This window comes from Scylla paramamosain, chromosome 46 (genome assembly GCF_035594125.1).
Source record: "Scylla paramamosain isolate STU-SP2022 chromosome 46, ASM3559412v1, whole genome shotgun sequence".
In the NCBI taxonomy this organism is placed as follows: domain Eukaryota; kingdom Metazoa; phylum Arthropoda; class Malacostraca; order Decapoda; family Portunidae; genus Scylla; species Scylla paramamosain.
In genome coordinates, this window is record NC_087196.1 from 6898358 (window position 1) to 6905857 (window position 7500).

The following is a 7500-nucleotide window of genomic DNA, read 5'->3' on the forward strand; positions in this document are numbered from 1 at the left end:
TCCTCCTCCTCCTCCTCCTCCTCCTCCTCCTCCTCCTCCTCCTCCTCCTCCTCCTCCTCCTCATGCCATAGTAAGGAGCTCTGGGGCTGTTGCTGTTTGGACTTCCTTTCTATTCCTTTGTATTCCTCCTCCTCCTCCTCCTCCTCCTCCTCCTCCTCCTCCTCTTAGTTAAATCTTTATCTAGTGTTTCAAGCGGATTTCATTACAATTTTTTTTATATAAGACTTAAATATATAAATAGATGAATAAACACGTACTTAAACTGGTAAATGTGACAGATTTATGTAACGTAGAAGGAAAAGAAAGGATAGAAAAAATATATATAGATAGATGAGCGTTGATAGAAGATTGGTTCGCATAGGAAGAAGTAAATAAGATAGAAATACAGGAACAGAAAGGTAGAGATAAAGAAATAGAGAGAAAAAAAGATAGTAGGAAAATCAGAATGAAGGAAGTGGAGAAGTAGATAGATACAAAAATGGAGAAGTCAAGGAATATAGAAATAGACAATTACACACAGAAATAAAGAAGAAAAAGGGACAGAAATAGTAAAGATGTAGATAGAGAAAGAGGAAACAATCAAGAAATAAGAAACAAGAAATAAGGAGACTGATAATTAATCACACACAAAAATACGAAGACAAGAATGAAGAAATATAGACAGATAAATAGTTACATGCAAAAAAAAAAAAAAAAAAAAAAAAAAGGTAGAGAAAGGTAAAGAGATAGATAATAATAATAGATCGAAATAAACAGATGTACAGTAATATTGAATGTTGGTAGGCTTAGTGTAGGTAGATTAATAGATAGAAGGAGAGATAGACAGATGGAGAATAGGAAACGTGACACCAAAAAGACGTATGAAAACCGCTTCAGAAACCACAGAAAAACCACAGCGCGCCCACACACACACACACACACACACACACACACACACACACACACACACACACACACACACACACACACACACACACACACACACACACACACACACACACAAAGTATCACTATCACGTATTTTTTTCTCTTCTTTTCCTCTTCCTCTTCCTTCTTTACTCTCTCTCTCTCTCTCTCTCTCTCTCTCTCTCTCTCTCTCTCTCTCTCTCTCTCTCTCTCTCTCTCTCTCTCTCTCTCTCTCTCTCTCTCTCTCGTGTTTATCTTTCATTTCTCTTTTTCTCAACTTTCAATCATTATTTTCCCAATTAAATTACGTTTGTTTGTGGTAGAGAGAGAGAGAGAGAGAGAGAGAGAGAGAGAGAGAGAGAGAGAGAGAGAGAGAGAGAGAGAGAGAGAGAGAGAGGGCATGTATCACCTGCCACCTTAAGGACTTCTGACCGCCATTACCATCTGGAGCTGAGAGAGAGATGGAGGGAGGAGGAGGAGGAGGAAGAGGAAGAGGAAGAGGAAGAGGAGGACAAAAAGTAGAAAGTGGTAGTGGTGGTGGTAGTAGTAGAGAGAGAGAGAGAGAGAGAGAGAGAGAGAGAGAGAGAGAGAGAGAGAGAGAGAGAGAGAGAGAGAGAGATAAACAGACAGACAAACAGACACACACACGCCCGTAAAAGTCAGGTTAAGGAGCTTAAAAATAACTGTGACTGGGGGGGCGAGGGAAGGATTAGGTGGGGGGAGGAAGAGAGGAAGAGGGAGAAGGGAAGAGAAAGGATGGAAGGAAGAGGGGAAGGAGAGGAAGGAAGTTGTCGGATGAGAGAAAGAAGGAAGGAGGGGAGGAAGAATGCGTGTCGGAGGAAGGGAAGAAAAAGAGGATAAAGAAAGGGAAGAGAGAGATGGAAAGGAAGGAATGAAGGAAGGAAGTATCGTGTATCAGAGGAATAGGAGAGAAAACACGAGAATAATAATAATAATAATAATAATAATAATAATAATAATGCAAGAATGGCTATGATACTACTACTACTACTACTACTACTACTACTACTACTACTACTACTACTACTACTACTACTACTACTACTACAGCCATCAAGAAAATTATAATAACTACAAATATAATGAAAGCAACAGTAGAAGCAGTAGTAGTAACAGTAGTAGTAGTAGTAGTAGTAGTAGTAGTAGTAGTAGTAGTAGTAGTATACATAAAATTAACTAAAGTAAGGAAATTAATACCAAAAAAAATTACTCTTGGGAAATATAGCGACAATTTTTTTTTTAGACAGTTACCGTAATGAAAAAAAGAAAGAAAACGTAAATAACCTCAGTTTGTAATGACCATATTGTTGTTCGAATTCATTAGCTTCTGCAAAATCATCCTACAGTCTTAATTTGCATTCGCTTATCATTCTCTAATTACCTTGAGCGTGCGAACCTACCTGGAATTTATTAATTGTCCTGTTTCGCGACTAGCAGTAGTGAAAATGTCAGGTAGTTTTGTGTTAGTGGTAGTAGCAGTAGTAGTGGTGGTGGTGGTGGTGGTGGTGTGGTAGTAGTAGTAGTAGTTGTTGTTGTTCTTCGTAGTAACAGTAATAGTAGTAGTAGTAGTAGTAGTAGTAGTAGTAGTAATGAATTATAAGTGAAAATATGACACTACGCAAAAAAATGATAAAAAATATATGATTATGAAAAAAAATAAAAATAAACAGAAGGAAAATAGACAACTGATAAAAAGAACCAAGAAGAAATAAGAAATGATTAAAAAAGAAATTCACAAAAGTTTAAATGTGGAAGATAGACAAATAAGGAAAACTAATAACTCAGTAACAAGGAAAATAATGAAAGTAAAAAGAAAATGTACAACAAAAAACGATTAAAAATAAAAATTGTAAAATGACGTAGAACAAGTTGGAAGAAAAAGAAGGAAGAGAGAAGAAGAAGAAGAAGAAGAAGGAGGAGGAGGAAAAATAATGGGAGACACAAGGAGAGGTTGGAAGAAGAGGAGGAGGTGAAGTAGGAGTGTAATGGGAGAGAGAAGAGCAGAAGAAGGGAGAGGAGGAGGAGGAGGAGGTAAAGTGATTGGGTGACAAAAATGGCTGGTGTTGAGAAAGAAGAGGAGGAGGAGGAGGAGGAGGAGGAGGAGGAGGAGGAGGAGGAGAGGGGGAAGAAGTAGATAAAGGGTAGAGGACCTCTTGAAAAAACCTGTTCTTGAGACTTAGGAAAGGAAGAGAGAGAGAGAGAGAGAGAGAGAGAGAGAGAGAGAGAGAGAGAGAGAGAGAGAGAGAGAGAGAGAGAGAGAGAGAATAAACTAGAACAATCGAAAGTAAAAAGATATACGGAAGCCGAGAGGAAAGGAAGAGAGAGAGAGAGAGAGAGAGAGAGAGAGAGAGAGAGAGAGAGAGAGAGAGAGAGAGAGAGAGAGAGAGAGAGACGGAAGGTAACCAGTCTGACAAGGTGATTAACTCGTCAGCAGTCATAATCAACACAAATGCGGTATGACAACTGGTACACTCACGTGGCTCCTCGACATAAGGGAACACAAATGAGGAACAAGCAGCAACAGCCTCACCTCCCCCTGCCAGGCGTAGGAGTAAAATAACTTTGATAAACCGACAGAAAGAAGACTAGGGTGGGGTGGTGTGTGATAAATAAACGCAGAAGGATTAGGGTTTTTAGTGAATTAGTTGAAAAATTATGATAAATTAAAGAAATGATGGCAAATTGATGTAAGAAGAGTATGTAGAGTTGGAGGTGAATTAATTGAAAATTTGGGAAAATTAAAAGGGTTTCAGATAGACGAAGGAAGAAAACTAACGGTGGAAGGAAAATAATTGAAAAATGGAGAGAAAATGAAAAGGTTGCTGATGGCATATTGTCGTAGAAGCAAGAGTAGAGCTTGAAAAAGAGTTATTGTTAAAAATACTGAGAAATTAAAGAGTTATTAATGAGAGACGAACATAGAAAGATAAATAGTAAAGTTTGAAAAAGAAAAAAGGTGAAGAAGTAGAAACGAAAAAATTCAGGTAGTGAAAATACTGAGATTTGAAAAGTGACATGAGAACCAGGGATAGAAAAGGAAAATAGTAAAGTTTGGGATAAAGTATCTTAAAATGAACTAGAATGAATGACATAAGTAACACTAACAGACGTAGCTATAAGTGAAATGAAGTTTTTAATTAACTTTATACCACGAAGGAGAACATAGGGAGAGAGAAAAAAATAAAGTTTGGAATAGAATACTTTAAAATGTTCATGAATTTAAAAGAACTATATGACTAAGACGCAAGACAAGTGAAATGAAGTTTAGGGGTAATTTTATTTAAGGAAAGAGAAAATGAAGTTAGAGAAGACAAAGAGTAGAGTTTTTTAAAGTATTCTAGCAAGTTGAAAATTAAAAGAGAGTTTCCTGGGTAAAAATAAGTGAAATTAAACGTGTAACTAACTTTATTATAGGAAAGAGAAAAATGCTTTGAAAAATAGAAGAAAAAATAAAGAACACTGACTTCACAAAAAAATACGTAGAAGGAAGAGAAACAAAGCAAATAAATAAATAAAAGAGTTAATACAGAGAACGAAAATATGGGAATGGGAAACTGAACAAAAAAAAAGAAAAAAAAACGAGAAAGGTAATGATAAAACCAATAACAGTAAATAAAAAAAAAATAGGAAGGAAATAATAGAGATTTGTACGTAGAAAAATGAAAAATAAAAATAAAAGGAAGAAAGCAAGTAACGAAGAAGGAAATAAGAGGAAAAAAAGAAGAGTGATTTAGATGATTCATGATAATATCTTAAATAGAAAACAAGCAAAGATAAAGCCGGAACACACACACACACACACACACACACACACACACACACACACACACAGCGGATGACTAAGGCAGATAAACATTCTGGTAATGGGGATAAATTGTGGAGAGAGAGAGAGAGAGAGAGAGAGAGAGAGAGAGAGAGAGAGAGAGAGAGAGAGAGAGAGAGAGAGAGAGAGAGAGAGAGAGAGAACCACAGCAGACAGATAGCCAGCCAGACAGCCCCTCACAGATACACACACACACACACACACACACACACACACACACACACACACACACACACACACACACACACACACACACACACACACACACACACACAGGAGGTCACACAACAAAGAAAACCTCTGAACTTGCCCTTCCTTTCAAGTGAGAGAGAGAGAGAGAGAGAGAGAGAGAGAGAGAGAGAGAGAGAGAGAGAGAGAGAGAGAGAGAGAGAGAGAGAGAGAGAGAAATTCAAACACCACACCTATTTCGCGAATACACACACACACACACACACACACACACACACACACACACACACACACACACACACACACAGAGAGAGAGAGAGAGAGAGAGAGAGAGAGAGAGAGAGAGAGAAAAGCAATCTTGATTACAGGTGACCTAAGACACTCACCTTTACAACCTCCTCTGATCTCTCTCTCTCTCTCTCTCTCTCTCTCTCTCTCTCTCTCTCTCTCTCTCTCTCTCTCTCTCTCTCTCTCTCTCTCTCTCTCTCTCTCTCTCCTCACCTGTGATAATAGCTTTACCTGGTTTTGCGAAAATTATCTTTGCTTTGAGTCTTTATTTTTTAGCCTTTGATGCTGCGAGAGAGAGAGAGAGAGAGAGAGAGAGAGAGAGAGAGAGAGAGAGAGAGAGAGAGAGAGAGAGAGAGAGAGAGAATGTATTGCACAGCTTTTAGAGACAAATAGGTTATGGATTCCCATTTTATACTGTTTGCTCTCTCTCTCTCTCTCTCTCTCTCTCTCTCTCTCTCTCTCTCTCTCTCTCTCTCTCTCTCTCTCTATGCAAGAAATAATGAGTCTTTGTCTACCTTGCTTTCAGTGTTTCAATATAAGGCGAGGTCTCTCTCTCTCTCTCTCTCTCTCTCTCTCTCTCTCTCTCTCTCTCTCTCTCTCTCTCTCTCTCTCTCTCTCTCTCTCTCTCTCTCTCTCTCTCTCTCTGTATAGAAGTAATAGTTGCAGTAGCAGTATTTATTGATTTTATTATTATTATTATTATTATTATTATTATTATTATTATTATTATTATTATTATTATTATTATTATTGATATTAATACAGTTTATTTTCATTACAGATTGAAGACAAAGGCAACAGTACAAAGGCAAGTGAGAGAGAGAGAGAGAGAGAGAGAGAGAGAGAGAGAGAGAGAGAGAGAGAGAGAGAGAGAGAGAGAGAGAGAGAGAGGGCGTAGGGTGAAGCAAAGCAGAATAAACAAAGGGAAAACATGATAAACACACGAATGGGGAGGGAAGAGGAAGGAAAATAAGAAGAAATATAAAGTAAAAAACAACAAGTAAATAAGAGGAAGAGGAGGTGGAGGAGGAGGAGGAGGAGGAGGAGGAAAAAACAATGAAGACAGAACAAGGAAGAAAGGAAGAGAATCATTTATTTGTCCGAGGAAAAAAATATAAACGCCTTGACACGATGAAAAAATAAGAAAATAAACAATGAAGGAAATGAGGAGATGAGAGAGAGAGAGAGAGAGAGAGAGAGAGAGAGAGAGAGAGAGAGTAGATGAAAATGGTAATAATATACATCGAAAAATAATTATGTATGAAAAATATATATATAAAAAACAAATTATTAATGTAAAAAATCAATTCCTTTGTTATTTTTAATTTGAGTGATAATAATAATAATAATAATAATAATAATAATAATAATAATAATAATAAGAAGAAGAAGAAGAAATTACAGTACCTGATTTTTCTTTATTTTCTTTCCTTTCTCTTCACTTTCTTTATCTTTCTTTACAATTATCTATTTATTGACTTACACTTTTATAAATATTTATCATAAGGGGGAGAGAGAGAGGTTATTTATTTGGAGAGAGAGAGAGAGAGAGAGAGAGAGAGAGAGAGAGAGAGAGAGAGAGAGAGAGAGAGAGAGAGAGAGAGAGAGAGATACAAGGAAGCAAACACGAAGAATATGAGAAAAGGGAAAAAAAGAGAAGAATCAAGAAAAGACAAGAATGAAAGGAAGAAGACAGATTAAGAAGAGGGGAAAAGTATAGACGATAATAAATGAGAGGTGAGAGGGGGAGAGGGGAGAGAGGGAGAGGGGAGAAACATGTCAGTCACCAAGTCATGGGCGTGCCTTACTCTTCCTGCTCTCTTCTTCTCTCCCCTCTCCCTCCTCTTCCTCCTCTTCTGTTCTACTTCTCCCCTCTCTCCCTTCCTCTCACCTCTCATATTTCCCCTCCACTCTTCCCCTCCGTCTCGCCTTTTGCAGACAGTAACCCTCTTTTAACCTCCTCCTCCTCCTCCTCCTCCTCCTCCTCCTCCTCCTCCTCCTCCTCCTCCTCCTCCTCCTCCTCCTCCCCCCCTCCCCCCACCAGCACCTTTCTCCCTCATTCTCTCCCCTCACCCCATAGTCTGTTTAAGCCAGAATCCTCTCCCAAGAATTGAGATTTACGAGTTAAAAATCTTCCGTCTTTATGTGAGAGAGAGAGAGAGAGAGAGAGAGAGAGAGAGAGAGAGAGAGAGAGAGAGAGAGAGAGAGAGAGAGAGAGAGAGAGAAGGGGGTTAATGAAAATCTGCCATTAAAGAGAGTTGGAAATAAAGGAA

General features: G+C 38.2%; 1 protein-coding gene across 6 annotated transcripts in view; it reads left to right on the plus strand.

The window, feature by feature from the left end:
• The window catches only part of LOC135094788 (uncharacterized), a 60541-nt gene that overhangs the window by 40742 nt on the left and 12299 nt on the right, over nucleotides 1-7500 (plus strand). For 4 of the 6 annotated variants that reach the window (XM_063995163.1, XM_063995162.1, XM_063995160.1 and 1 more), the window contains one exon: nucleotides 6009-6035. The exons of the other annotated variants lie outside the window; for them this stretch is intronic. The gene's annotated coding sequence lies outside the window, so the exon portion shown is untranslated. The remainder of the gene's footprint in view (nucleotides 1-6008; nucleotides 6036-7500) is intronic. 6 annotated transcript variants of the gene reach the window in all.